The sequence below is a fragment of the Bombyx mori genome, chromosome 23 (genome assembly GCF_030269925.1).
Source record: "Bombyx mori chromosome 23, ASM3026992v2".
Taxonomy (NCBI): Eukaryota; Metazoa; Arthropoda; class Insecta; order Lepidoptera; family Bombycidae; genus Bombyx; species Bombyx mori.
This window is the reverse complement of record NC_085129.1, coordinates 14,770,911-14,787,115: the sequence shown is the minus strand read 5'-3', so window position 1 is coordinate 14,787,115 and position 16,205 is coordinate 14,770,911. Positions and strand designations below refer to the sequence as shown.

General features: G+C 36.8%; 1 protein-coding gene across 1 annotated transcript in view; it reads right to left on the bottom strand.

Annotated features, from left to right (window-relative positions):
• LOC101746443 (uncharacterized) overlaps nucleotides 1-15,086 on the bottom strand; it is a 170,951-nt gene extending 155,865 nt beyond the window's left edge. The window contains exons 1-2 of the mRNA XM_012694336.4: nucleotides 14,892-15,086; nucleotides 14,428-14,812 (exon numbers count right to left, since the gene is read on the bottom strand). The gene's annotated coding sequence lies outside the window, so the exon portion shown is untranslated. The remainder of the gene's footprint in view (nucleotides 1-14,427; nucleotides 14,813-14,891) is intronic.
• Nucleotides 15,087-16,205: the final 1,119 nt, after the last annotated feature.

Sequence of the window (16,205 nt, the reverse complement as noted above, 5' to 3'; positions counted from 1 at the left end):
TCGAAGGAAGACTATGACCTGATCGTTAGGGTATGCCGTGAAGATAAGCAATGCCAACTGTATAGCCAAGTAGGATTGTTCACAACGCTCTCTAAGGGAGTGAACGCGGAGTGTGGGTTTATTCTAAAACTAAAGTACATGACAAAAGGTAGCAGGCACGAGATTATGTATGACGGCACCTAGTAAGAAAGAACTTTGACCCAGTGGCTAGTGAGGCATAATAAAAATAAGATAACAGCATCAAATAAATTCTCGTAGCCTCGTGGAGCATTTGGCGGAAATTACAGAAGGAACTAATGTTTTTTTCCGTAGGCCCCAAGGTTTGAGCAGCTGTAAAGAACCAATTGATTTGTTGAAAATTTCGAATGGCATAACGATTAAGAAAACAACGTGAAGGATATGCAGTGCATTCCAAAACAGGATGGCACGTGAAAAACAAATCTTTAGATACGGAATTTGGATGAACGCATCGGCTCTTAATTCCTAATGGCGGACGGTGTGGACTCCTCATAACACCCCGTGTGGAAGATTCAAAACAAAGAGAACCAAAGTCCCTTCGTAGATACAAAGGTTTTCAATGATCCAGGAGAATGGGATTATCGACATTTATTTTGCGGGACTACTCCGCTTTATGTTCTGACATACGGCTCCGTCTCTGAAACGAGAAAGGCAAAAGGTTGCCTCGCATTATTGATATGCAGGATGAAAGGCGTAATTCAGTTGTTCCCAAAGTGTTTAACTCGAAACTCACTTCACTCGAAACTTCTTCAAGTTTTAATATTCACTCGAAACTTCCTCAAGTTTCAATGTAGGTACCCCTGATAGTACGCACATTTAGATGTGAACGGGCTACGTAATCCACCTAAAGCCAGGTGCATTTGCTAAGGCACTTGACTATTAAAACCAACACAATAAAATCGCAAAATATTTAAAGAGCGTAACTTTAAAATGTTCTCATATTTTCGCAGTTATACAAATCATAAAATTACGTTACTTGTTTTTTTTTACATCATAATAAAACAAGTTAGCGTCGGCCATTATTGAATAACTCGCTTCCCACCCGTTTACATTGTTTGGCGACCCGTGACGAGTTAGGTTCTTTCGATATTTTTTACTTTTCCTACTCTGTTGTTGTTCGTTGCGTAATATCGTCACAATGTTGACAATTTCACATAAAACCTACATAATATTTTTAATACGACCGTTTAATACTTTGTAAAATGATACTTTATAAGGTAACCAAAAAAAAAAGTTATAAGTATTTATTTATAACCCAACAAAAGATAGACACGTCCTTACAGATCCATCAGATCCAATAACCTTTGCATTAGACGCCTTCAGCTCTAACACTAGGAGCAGGCTTAGGGACCCCTGTAACCATACTCTTCGAACTCGACAAAGAGGTCGACGTGCAACCTAACCCATGCATCAGCCCGCCGAGTTTCTCGTCGGATCTTCTCAGCGGGTCGCGATTCCGATCCGGTAGTAGATTCATTCGCAGAGCAAATGCTCTTGAGTTGTTAGGTCTCCTTCGGAGGCGCTCGGGCAGTTGTTAGCAAATCCCACCCCTCCTGGCTGAGCCTTTGCTCGCCCACCTGTCCTGGTGAAACTGGAAAGGCCTTCGGGCCACCAGTAATCTGTCAATCATAAAAAAAAAACAACAACAACAACAATATTGTTTTTAATAAGAGTAGATAAAAAAAACATTTGAAAGTGTATTTATTGATCCGGCAGAAAGAAGAGTGCGCGCCATAAGCGTTTGTTACAATGGCAGCTTCATTTCGCGCGCTATCTTTCTTTTCTTTTTCGACTTTCGGCTTGGGTTTTGAACGATTTCGCATCCTAGTCGCCATTGTCTCGATTTTTGTTTCGAAATTGAAAACGTTTGTTGGAGGTTTTCCACAAGACCGATAAAATAAAAATACGACTAAGTATTATTATTAGATGAACGAGATATAGTATTTTTACTCAATCGATATTAGATTGTCAGACTATTAATAAACTAAACTAAACTATTAACATCATTAAACTAAAAATAAAACGAAAATTTACATTTATAATAATCATTAGAAAATTTTTCGTTCTAGTAATTCTTTATTCATTTGCATTAAATAATATTATAATATATGAGTAAATAATATTATAATATATGAGTAGAGAGGCCGTTTGGAAATCGGTAGTCTTAGAGCATTAGAAAACAGTTTAATATTCAGAACTTTTTAAAGATGCTATTACCACAGCGGACCCTGTACCTAATTCGTATGATGTCTGATTTATTCGAACAAAGTAAATTGTAAAGGCAAGACGCCTCATAAAACAGAATACGTTGTGGAAAAAAGTGCAATATGTCGGATAACCACACACGATACAGCATGATTGATGGTCGAAACTCGAACGGAATCAGTCGCGTGTGTCCAACCGATTGATTGCAATAGTAACAATAAAAAAAATCCAAACCATATTGTTGTCTAAGCTAAATTAGCAACTAAATATACGGTGTGTTTTCACTTCAATATGTAGCTTAAATAAAATTATATTTTAAATATTTCGTGTTTTAACACTACAAGTCCGACTGGCGGGCTTTTGTGAGTTTTCGTGAGTTCGTTGTTCCGGGCTGTTGGCGAAGATGATATAGAAATAATGTTTACGCCGATTTGGTATGAGGTTTTAATATAAAAGCGACACAATGACTAACACAAATATAAAATGAGTTGAGAATCGTACGGTTAAACTAAGACTCGCAATATTTTACTGGTCGTCGTCGCGCGCGCTGAGGGCGTGTGTTTTCGCGCTCAGAGAGCTCTGTCTCAGCGGGCGGTAAGGCGGCTGCGGGGGCGGTATCGCACGTTCGGAAATTTCGTTCCGTTATAGTGTTGAATTTTTCAATACTATACGTTTTCAGTTTCACTTATGTCGTTACATAAGGTTAGAGAAACCTGGCCCGGTTTGCCGACTGAAGTTTGGTTTGACTGTAATCAGATCACCACCAAGGGATCGTCCCTAGGCCAAACTGAAACATCCCAGAAAAAAAATAACGAAATCCGATCCGATCCGAGATTTGAAGCCGATTTGAAGTCTATAGAGTTCATATACTCGTTGATTTGTTTTATGTAGACTACGTACAACACTGTAATTGAGGGCACAGATTGTACTATGAATCCGTTCGTCAGTAGAAATAAAGCAAAAAGATAGAAGTGTTAGTCGTACTGAATGTAAATCACTATTTTAACGTTTTTGTCGTGTCTGTGTGTCGTGTATAATCAATACTAACCATCTCGTAATTCAATTTAAGCTACATAACTAATCTGTATTTCTAATAGAATCTGTATCTAAATACTCCTCTGTTATTGACAAATTTTACGCGGGAAACACATCCGATTCTTTACTTCATCATTTAACTAAAATATTTAAAAAAAAACAAGCGTATCTAAACAAATTGTTGTGGAAATATAAATAAAGTCTCGCAAGAAACAAAACGAGATTTCTTTGTATCATCAGTTAAGCACTGGATGCATAAAATTAGATTAGATAGTTCTGAATTATAGGAGAAAAGAAACTGGAAGAAGCATACGTTGTTATAAAATGCTCACATTAATCTTATTTACAATATTTATTTCCTTAAACCGCTTAACAGGGAAATTAAACACGCTGACGTACCAGAGCTTGTTACTATTAACAAACGCACGCTAATATTATTTTAGTTAGAATAGAATACCTTTGAGACTGGTACGGTTTGTCCAAACAACCCTCTATTGTGATAATGATAACAACTCCAATGATTGAGTTTATTGATAAGCTTATAGTAATTGATTGATGTTTATATGATAAAAACGATATTATGCGAGTACGCGACGCGACGCCTTGCTAATGGCATTACACGAACTGACTCGAAACTGAATGACTTCGATATAATATGCATCCGTATGCACTATAATGTTCGCGTTTGCCTGTTACAGATCCTCCCGACCCGTTAACGATGCTTTTAGGTACCTCAAGCACTGGTCACTCGTCGAATCCATCGCTCGCGACGAAGGGCTCGACGACACACCCAGAGACACAACTCACTGAGTTTCTCGCGGGATCTTCTCAGTGGGACACGTTTCCGATCCGGTGATAGAATCTGCAAAGCACTGCTCTTGCTAGGGCCAGTGTTAGCAACACCTTCTGGTTTGAGCCCCGAGAGCTCACCTATACGCTAGGGTAATGTTGATATAGCCTCTCAAGGCTATCAGCATAGCAAAAATACAAGACTATACGCCCTTGAGTCCTCTCCGAAAGTCGTAGCGGGTCAACAGCCCAGAGCAAATACTATTGGCGAACGGAAGTAACAGACAGAAAAATAGAATCTCGCAAAGGAAAATTTCAAGAAACCTTGCACAAATTCCAAACAACAACTTTAAAAGCGTCGGAGTTCGGAGTGGTTTGAGCAGAATGAAGAGAGAAGTTTTCTTTTTTTTATTCATATGTCATACGCGTTCCGTACCCTCACGGAAAACAATAAAAACTATCTCGATGAAGGAACTTTGAATGCAGTGGCTCTTTTAAAGGAGTTCACAGAATTATTTCAAACAAATCAGAGGCGAGTTGCGTTCAAAATTATTTGTCGGCCAGCGTCAAACGCTTCGAAATGTTGACTACGAACCATGGAACGTTAAATACATGAGTCTTGTAAATTACATCGGTTCAGACTTTGACATTTCGAGAAGTTCAGTCTGCGCGTTGTCAGCTAAACTGGGACGTGGTAAAATATGGCTAATCCAAGATCTCAAGCCATAAAATATCTTCTGAAATTTTCAGGAGTGGCAGAGGTCGTTACAACAGTATTACTCTTTTAAAAAAACGTCAGGATTTTATTGGGAAGCTATAGATTAATAATATATTGTCATCGGTACTTGAGAAATCAATAATACATTACCGTTTCCGAAGCGAAGCGAGGGCGGGTCGCTAGTTAAGTATATATTCTTTGAAAATCACCGTGCGACTTTCCATGCTATTTGTTACTCTAAAAGAGACCTCTATCGACTAAGAGGCCGTGCGTTTTCCTATATTTATTTATGTGAAATCAAGAGTTAACAAATGCTTTCATATGGCGCGCAGTGGATTGAAAACAGACTGAACTAAATCATTCTCAGCGTCTACTACCCACACCGATAACTGATCTCTTGATATCACGAACTGACAAGATTAAGATCACTTTATGGTCGATCAAATCGTTGCCCGGTTTTACGGGTTACAAGCTTAATGCTGGCTCATAATGCGTGGCCGTAAAGAATATTGCGTTGTCTACGTGACGGATGGCGGCTACTGACTGATGAATTCTAGAGAATACGGGACAAATTCGTTTGTGGGTTCGTTTCAATATTGTTCAGTTTATGAAGGTATAATAAAAGTTATTTCGCAAATTTCGTGATATAATATGTCCCAAGTGATTGTATAGCGTGTTATGACGCACTCCAATAACGTAGACCTGGTTCTTTTGCCACATCAATCTATATATTTCACAGATATATCAGAAACTTCACTGGTGTTAGGATCTCTTGTGAGTCCGCACGGGTAGGTACCACCACCCCGCCTATTTCTGCCGTGAAACAGTAATGCGTTTCGGTTTGAAGGGTGGGGTAGCCGTTGTAACTATACTGAGACCTTAGAACTTATATATCAAGGTGGGTGGCGCATTTACGTTGGAGATGCCTACGGGCTCCAGTAACCACTTAACACCAGGTAGGCTGTGAGCTCGTCCAACCATCTAAGAACACAAAAAAAAAGAAAATTCGGGAGCTACTAAGAAATGTCTCAACCGAGAATAAGTTAAGTTTGGTTATACATCCGAGCGACAAGATGCTGTTGGCAACTAATTCTTAGAATTAAAAAAACGAACCGCTAGAATTAAAAACATAGCTCCTTATGAATGTTAGAATAAGTTGCGATATTTTTAAGGATACCTTTCACCTCCCTACTCCCTTCATCTTCACTCCACATTCTGTAGTACGTGTTGCCAACCGTACAACATTTATTCAAAGTTTCTGTAGCACAGAGTAGGTACTTTGATGTTTTCCCGGTATTGATAATCTGCAGCGTGTACTCATTACCAAAAATCGTTCGGGTTATTTGTCAAGAGTTTGTGGCGAGGGATTGTATCTTGACACCTCGTCACGTGTCGATAATTCCGTCAAACAAACCGCAAATTGTAATAAGACTCCGAATTAATTCTGTTATAAAATACAGGGTGTTTGGTATTGTGGCCGAAAAAGTCGTACTGAGCCGCTACGATATTCAGAGAAACAATATCAATTTTCTAAGGTAAGCATTATCTAGTGCAATCGCGTGAGCCTGTTATTTGTTTTATTGAAGTAAGCAAGTTTAAGGGAACGCTTGTATCATCACCATTATTTAAATTCGAATTCAGTTTCACCACTCAGACGATTTCTTGTTTATCCCTTATAGGCAGATGAGCATACGGCCCACCTGGTGGTGAATGGTTACCGTCGCCCATGAACTTCAGCAATTTCAGGGGCAGAGCCAAGCCGCTGCATACCATTAAGTACTCTCTATAAGCCTCGTTTAAAGAAGTATATGTTATAGCGCTTGGGATACACCTTGGAGGGGAGCTCATTCCTAAGCCGGATGGGTACGTGGCAAAACAGATTGACATCAAAAAGATGTTACTCTTTCCCAATATAGGTATGAGCATCATAGCACAGATTTTAATAAGTTTTTTTTTTCAAGACAATATGTAAAATAAGCACGAATAGATCTGCAATGCTGAGGACTGACCAGAGGTCGATTCATTGAAGCTACTCCTTCTTAAAACTTTATTTCTACGTCATAGAAGTTCTTACAGCACTCTGCGACCGTAGCTCCGGATCTATCCAGCACTAAAATGCTATTTTTTTCCCTTACCTATTCATTGGTAGCCTAAAAGACAATTCGAGCTACGCCTGAACGGGTAGGTGAGTTCACGGGCTCAACCTGAGGGAATTTGCTAACATTAGCCCTAGCAAGAGCAGTGCTTTGCAAGATCTACTACTGGATTGGAATCGCGATTCACTGAAGAGAACCGGCGAGAATAAATTATTTAATTTTAGGTTATGGAACGTTTCACTTAGACCCTATGTATTGGTTACGTTTTCAAACAAAATGTAAGCGCAAAACGCAAACTTTAATCATAACATGTTTAAGTTTTGATCTCACGTGCATTTGACAATTTTCGATGTGTCGAATGCTTTAAATTACATGGACGATGGCAAATGGATTCGTAATCTGCTGAGAGACGATATATGGTGCATTTGGATACTGATTTTGAGAAATTAGATCTTAATTTTGAAAAAGGACTTCAACTACAAAAACTAGTAAGATGGACAGTACTAGACTTCTTTGTACTTCAGTTTCCTACTTTTTAGCAGAATTTTAAACCTTAGCTTGTCTACCGATGTTCACGTTCATTTAAATCTTAAACTATAAATCAAAACAGAAATTACGACACGACAATGCACGTCGGACCTGAATATATGTATTGATGAATCGGTGCCAAGCACGCAATGAAATACTCACATGTAACAAATTGACTGCATGACCGTATAAGATATATAATTGTTCTACCCTCATTCTTAAGTTTTTAGTTTGATCGCTTTAGAGATAACATTTCCTACCCGCCTTAATTTTCGGTAGCAATATCAACACACCCTGTTATACAGGTGACAGGGTGACGGGTGACTTGTGAGTCCGCACGGGTACCAGCACTCTGTCCATTCTGCTGAAAGCAGTAATGCGTTCCGGCTTGAAGGGTAAGGATGCCTTTATGCTATACAGAGACTTGGACCTTATATCTTAAGGTGGGGGTGGCATTCACGTAGTGATGTCTATGGGCTCCGGTAACCATTCACCATCAGGTGGGCCGTGAGCTCGTCGACCTATATAAGCATATAATTATCAAATTCTTACAGAAGTGAGCCTGGATTATCTCATTTAGTAATGTTTTTACTTTTATTTTTATTAGTAGACACTAGCAGGCTCTTCGTTAGTGCCGGAGTCAATTGCAATTACTTCAGAATTTGAATACTGTACTCAAAATATTGACAAGGGCTGTCACTTACAATTGTTTCTTTTTTAATTATTTTTTTAAGATAGAAGTATTGCTGGACCATGGACCTTTTTACTTTGGAAACAGCACGAGTTTTTTAACTTCTCGATAGCGTAAAAGTTAACTCATATTTTGTATGTAGTTGGATTAGCTTCTCTTCGTTTGCCGCTATGGGCGCTGCTCCATACACGAAGCTCACAGGAGTCTCTTAAGGATACTTAACACCTCAAGGGAACCTGCTCCGCGGATTCATCTACTACCGGATCGGAGCCGCAACCCACTTAGAAGATCGGCCGTCCAACTTTCTTATGACATAGATGTGATGTCTTATGACATGTATATGATAGTAATTTTAACCTCGTGTCTTTTACTTCAAAAACCACGAGAACTGCTAATACCTACGACCACTTTAGTCGGAGTTTCGCTTTGAATACGGAAATTTTATGTTATCTTCTTGTATCGAAACTTTCGTGTCGATTTAACTTTTTCACGTGTTTGTTATGAGGCAAAAACGAGTAGAGTGGCATTAAGTTGTTCAAATGTTGTGTCATTTATGCGATTAATTTATGAAAAATGTTTTAATAGAACCAATTTCGAAAAATCGAGATAGACAAAGGAAATTGTTAATGTATTGAAATTGTATTTCGAAAGTATTCTTAGAAGTTGTCATCACAAAAAAGCACATGATTTCGTATTATGCTTTCAATAATATACCGACAAAGCTGTATTCTAACAAACAGTTTCATTAAATGATTTAATAACTTCTCGGGCGTCCCTGCTTGTGACGTCACATCACAGCATCGCTCGGCAACCAATTACGGACTTCAAACGAACGGCTGGTTCCCAGCGTGACTGCGTCGAAAACGAGACGCCACCGGATCGAACGAAGTCGCGTTCAATTCATAACTTGATTATTCAAAGTTTCGTGACGTATATCATGTACACGAATATTTGCTTTCAAAAATAATAGTTTAAAAAAACTAACAAAATACGCTTTTATAGAAAATCCAACTAAAAAGTAAAAAATAAATTTTAATACTTAAATTTGAATAAAAAATAGTGGAATAAAAAATGATTTTATTGTAAAAAAAAGAATCGGTTACATGGTATAAGTAGTTATATATATTTTATGAACAGATATGAGTAGAAGGGTTATTTTGATAGTATCCTGAAAAGCACACCACGATTTTTTACAATAAAATCATTTTTTCTCACACTATTTTTAATTCAAATTTATTAAAATTTATTTTCTATTCTTCAGTTGGATTTTCTATAAAAGCGTATTTTGTTAGTTTTTTTAAACTATAATTTTTTTTTATTTTTTAATTGAATTTCAATATTTTCTAAATTTTTTTATATTAAATTGTCATCGGTCTTTAATAAGTAAGTATATCAAATTTCGAGTTAATCCGACGTTTTGAAGGGGGTCAAAATCATGTTCAAAGATTCCGTTACAAACATACATATACGTCTGAAGCTAATAAATAAAAAAAAGCGTATTAAAAACTAAACTCAAATTAGCAGCTGACAACCAAGTGACAATTAGCGTTTTATGACTCCCTGCGCGTCCTTAATTGAAAGGGGAAGGTAAGATTTACAGCGTCCCCGCAAGTGTAACGTTAACCGCTCCAAGTATCGTCCAAACTATTTCCTAGTTCAGTGTTACTCGCTCGTTTGGCACGTCTCTGACTCCGAGCGTCTCGGCGACGTTATTAAATAGAGATGTAGAGAGAGATGAGATTAAATAGAGATTTAAAGTCGTCGTGGCCTAAAGGATAAGACGTCCGGTGCGTTCGTGTTTAGCGATGCACAGGTATTCGAATCCCAGGCGGGTACCAATTTTTCTAATGAAATACGTACTTGACAATTGTTCACGATTGACTTCCACGGTGAAGGAATAACATCGTGCAATAAAAATCATACCCGCAAATTATAATTTGCGTAATTACTGGTTGTAGGACCTCTTGTGAGTCCGCACGGGTAGGTACGACAACCCCGCCTATTTCTGCCGTGAAGCAGTAATGCGTTTCGGTTTGAAGGGTGGGGTAGCCGTTGTAACTATTTTTGTGACCTTAGAACTGATATCTCAAGGTGGATGGCGCATTTATGTTGTAGATGTCTATGGGCTCCAGTAACCACTTAACACCAGGTGGGCAGTGGGCTCGTCCATCCATCTAAGCAATAAAAAAGGTACTTGCGGGGTTTCATAGAAGTGCAATTCGTAAACAAGATTTTTTCGCACCTTACCTGATTTCAAGCGGCTACCGTGGCCATTCACTTTGATATGTGAGTTCTAAGACTCATTTTCAAATTACAACGGCTGCTCCGTACCCTTCAATTGAAGTTACTGCTTCGCGGCCGAAATAGACTGGGTTTGTAACCACTCGTGCGAACTCACAAGACGCCGGAGCGTCAGGCGACGAGTCAGGCAGATTGTATTAGTTTAGTCTTGAACGTACAGACGGTCGACTGCATCTGGCGCAATCTACGATCTTAATTGCAACGTAAACAATGTCGATCTGATGCAACGTCCTAACACAGCCATTAGCCGAGTAACTAATCAAGAGTTACTCAGTTAAGCGAGCACACAGGTGGTCAGGCAATCAGCAAATTGCTGGTCTAGAACTAGTTGCGTGTCTTTATTGAAAACAGCTAGAACATAATGAACAGGTAGGTAGTGGGGTAGATCTCTGAGAATGGCAAATGTTTACTGTTTATTTCTGTCGCGGCAAGATAGGTACTGATATAATGAAAACTTCATGCTCATATCTCAGTTCAAAGGTTTAATAGTGACGATTGGGCAGTTCTTGAAAAATAGGAGGCATTACGCGCGCAAGTGAATGAGAGTGTTTTCACAACGCGGTCAATTTAAAGTATTATTTGCGCATTTTAAAACAGATATCCAGGGTATTTTTAAAAACCAACTATGCTGCAAAATGCTTAAGTTTTCGCAAATTTTGGACTCTTCCCCTTTGATTAGCTCTCCGATCTTAATGGCACATAGTGAGCGTGAGATTCGCTATTGTCTTTCGACATTTAGGATCGATGACTGGACTCATTTAAGTAATCTTCGGTCATATTCCATTTTAAATGGAAGTTTTAGTCCCAGGTCTTCCCGTCTTATCCTTCAATAACTAACTCAACAACCTCAGTGATATATTTTGCTTTTTGTTATGAAATATTTTACTTTTGCTGAACAAATGTATTCTAATTATGTATATTATTTCTGTTTTAGAAAGTATATGTCCATGCTCGTGGCAAATAATAAGTCGGTTTGTGGAAGTGATGTTAAATATTTTTAGTGCGACAATATGTATGTAATAAGTATCTACTTAATTAGATAAAACGTTTGAAAATTATAAAAAGGCGCCAATGTCGTGATTTTTTTTTAAAGAGATTTTATGACCTGGTAGCTAAGACCTTTAAGTCATGTCTTATTTTACTTTATATTCTTAATTTTATGAAAAATGATAATATGGAGTGAAATGAAATGAAGATGATTAATTTGATACATTAATCAACTGGGATGAAATTTAATGAAATGAGATGATATGGGATGAAATATAATCACAGTAAAATGGTGGTCATTTACTGAAATTTTTTCAGTGGACTTTTTGGAGGAACCCGAGAAGTTACGTCCAGCAGCTTTGTTTCATTTTCCCACATTTGTGCACTTTCACAGATATTAAACAGTTAATAAACCACCATTATTACACATTTAAACCTGAAGAAACACTAAATAGACAAAATAAAACAAATCACACAACTTCACTCCTCGCGTTCCCGCCAAAAAGTCCCAATGTCGTGAGTGAGTGAAAAATGCACAGATAATATAAAAAATGAGCATATGCGTTTCGTTTCACGCTGTAATCTCTCGAACAGTATCCGTGTCATGGTTAAAGAATTCACCGGTTCTCAGATTGACGGATTTTGGACAATAGGAAGATACTTTAACAAAAAGAACTCCGAATTGTCTGGATCGCTGTGGGCTGAGTAATAGAAACTTCTAAAATATGAAATCTTTTGTGGACACTCTATTTCTCGTCGAAGAACAAAATACAGGTCTGACTAATACAACTTGTGCAAACGTATGAAGAAAACCCTCAAATAGTCATAATCATAAAATATTATAGAACATATAGAATTAAATACAATTGAGTAATACACGATAAATTGAATCGACTGTTATCATATTTTCCCGAGCTATTCCGATTCGGTAGTAAATGCAATCGCGAAGCATCTAGTTTTGGGTTGGACTTGGGACTGGGTCTATGACCGCTCGGGCAGCGATTGGCAAATCTTCTAGCTGAGCCATGAGCTTGTCTATCAGTCCGTGTTTAAGTGGCGGCATTCCTGGACCTTCCACAATCCTTCCATCCCAATAAAGGATGGCTTTCACGTAGGAAAATTTTGATTGAATAAAATAAATAAATAGCAATAAGCCGCATACTACTTTATAAATCATCATTTTACATTTAAAATTATTTGTCTCCGTACAAAAGCGCTGATGGAAAAAATTTGGTAACTCAAAAAAATATTTTTTTTTTTTCAGTATCAAATCAATCAAACCGATTATCAAAACAAATAACTAATATGTACTTCAGAAATAATGTTCGTAATAACTGTGATTTACATTTAAATAATAAATTTGATTTACACATATTATAATCTAGATATAAATAGCCAAAGACAAACAGTCAAATATTATTTTCTACTCTGTTTGTCGACCTCTTTTGGTTTTTTTTAAATAGCTTTCGAAAAACTTGAATATTATTTATGATAAGTTTACAAATAATCGTTTATTAGATAAAATAAAATAAATTTACACAAAATCAATGTAAATCGGTGTCAAACTTGTCAGTGATTATGGTCAATTTTCAATCATTGAGCAAACACTAGTTACAAATAAATAATAGTCAATTTAAGAATAAGAAATCACAATAAAGCTAGTAAATAAAAACCGTCTGTAGTTTCATTCAATAATTACAAAACAGTACAATATGCAGTTAAGTTTGGTTTATTCGTCGAGCGGTGTGGATGTTGCGCAAACTTGGACGATTTCAATCATGTACCAGTTTGGTTCCTTTTACGTTTGCCGGTTTTTGCCAACAGGTGATTTGATATGCCAGTTACATCAGATTTCCTGTTAGTACAGTTTCTTTAGGTAAAAAAAGACTACGTTTGATTTTCCACAGTGTCTTATAGTATTTTGTCTACTCAATAGTTAAAAAAATTGTTTTGAATCCTGTCTTCAGGCTTTTCTTTTATAACCTAGTAGTGTACATGATGATATCTACATTGTGGTATTTAGGTCGTTCAGTTCCTTTAACATAGCTTTTCGACTCATCCGTAAAATTAGACTGAAAATTAACTATCAACCAATTATAGGGTGTAATACTCGATTAACATGATAGTAGAACAATATTAAGTCAGAAGGGTAATCAAATGATTGCCTATTGGGCAATGTTCTACAATTTTTGATAACCGTAACTTTTGAATCATTAGATGAAAATATATTCTCTGAATTTCTGAATCTTCTGAGAAACTAAACTGCAAAATTCGCTTGCTTGTTGGATAACATTCGGCAGTCAATCATTTTTAAAAGTCTATGAACAACGCCCGAGAACCTGGTTGAAAATACTTTTAAAATGTTCGCATAGTAAGAGTGCGATTGCGGTTAGAAATTGAAGAACCGTCCAGATTTAATTTCAAATTAGATCTCAGTTGGATTGATAGTGTATTAATTTGATTTCACTCAACATTCAACAGCTCAGTAGTGACAAGATTTCACCCACTATTATCATTTGTAACTACATACATTTTTTTGTTTAATCACATGAGATTGACTATTGCATTTTATTTGTTTAAAATGATCAACCACTATTAAGCATTTATATGAGTGATGAATAGTGTACGTTAACAATGAACCAGTTAATTACTAAGACATAAAAGAAATCAGGAACCAATGCTTTCAATGGCGTAATGCATAATATAGAAAATTATTTCCAGTCCATAAAAAGCGTAGAGAGATACCTTCGAGCATGAATGGAATACTAACGTCATTGTTTATTATATTTATAATTGTTTACTGCTGTATAATGGCGAACATTAAAAATTTTACACGTATTACAGAGTATAGTCAACGTCGGCCGGTTAAGGCAGCGGTTTGCATTTAAGGCTGCTGAACACGCACAAAGAATAAAGATTTCGAAAGTCCTGTTACCGACCTAGCCAGTAACGACAATTGCGCTCGCTTACTTATTTTGCTTCTTTTATAGAAAACTAGACCCACACGTTCACAATAAAACAAAATACGTAAAATTCTAAAATAGAACAAACGTAAGTACCTTACGACGCATCCGCCTTCATAATCGAGTTTTACAAATCCATTCACAACACACGATACAAAAACAAAAACCACTCGATCACTTTGCGAACACAAAATAATAAGAATGGAACTAAGGATCTTCACGAGTCAAGACTAGACTGCGACCCAAACACGCACATTCTCTGCACTTGTTTTGGAGGAAACAATAAAAAACTTGCACAATATTTGAACAGATGGGTTTTTATTTTTGTTGACGCGCGACGTGAGATCGACTCAGCCTCGATCGCGTCGTACCTTCCTCGAGGAGGGAATCTCGGTACTGAGCCGGATCCCCGAACATTTGTTTGGTTCTTCGCGCCTCTGGCTGTCTCTTTCTAGCAACGTGGACTAAGTGACAGCGCCATCTGTTGAATATATGACTAATTAAATTAATGTCAAGTTAACGGATTGTGAAAATGAGAAAAATTGGGTTATGGAGCTTACGCCGTCCGTCGATACGGATTAGAATTTGAAGGCGCTGACTTCTTAATATGCTCTAGTTTTATTTTTCAAAATAAAACATAAATCACAATAAAATTAATAGATTTAAGAAATATATTGTGACCGATATAGATACAGCTGTTTTCGATTGTTTGAAGATGTGAAAAGCAAGTTCTCCGTTGGACTGCTTCGTGGCAAGAAGCATTGTGTATTCGCATACGTAGGCACCACCATACTGTGTCTACATCGTGAAATCGTAATGCGTTTCGATTTAACTCGTGGTATGGTGGTATTACATAATCCTGCAAGGGTGGATACCACAAACCTATCCATTTTTGCGGTGAAGCATTCGTGTGTTAGATTTTTTTCTCTTTTTGATTTGAATTGTAATGTTTAAATCATACTCAGCTGTAAACTATGTTTTTACATGGAATTTATTACACGCTTTTTATTATATGGTTCGTAACTCAAAAATGAATGAAAAAAAATTCGTTTTCTACCTACCCGAACACCAAAAGAACCATCATTTTTTAAACAATTACTTATACGAAATACTTATAATTATCGACCTTTTTTCATATTAAAATTTATTAGCGGTTAAAATTCAGTTACCAATGAGTTCTAATAAATTCATTCATTCAACATTCTTAAAATAATTCATAACTATGAACTGTAATTATTTTTAAATCATCCGTACTATTGACCTAGAAGTTTCAGTACTTTGCACAGCTCATAATTTTAGCGCACGAAGAAAATGTGTATCTACTGAAAATCGTATCGAAATTTACAGAATCGATTACGCTTCGAAAATCAATTTTGATCAAGCTAACACATTGGCTCTGGACTTTCCGGATTACAAGTCCCGCTAAAATCCCATCTTATATACGAAAAAAGTGGTGTTCACGTAATCTGTCACATTGCGTGATATTGAGAAGCTTAATTAAACTACAACTTAACTATCGCTTCTTAATTGTATCATGTCACCCCGAAAAATTCCATTTGTATTTTTTACTAGCGACCTGCCCTCGCTTCGCTTCGGAAACTGAAATTTATTATTGATCTTATTAAATTTTCTATCTTCATCTTTCCTAAATCACGCACTCAGCTGCTTATAGTCATAACTATTCAAATATTTGTCCAAATGATGTAGTGTAAGAGACTAAGTTTAAGTACTTTAAATACGAGATGCGATAAAAGTATTGCTTTTGATTTAAAGATGAATTTGTTACTACAAAATGTGCGTTTTTATTGTTTTTATAGTTCACTATTGTAGGCGATAATGACTTACACATAAAAGATAGATATGTATATGCTGTC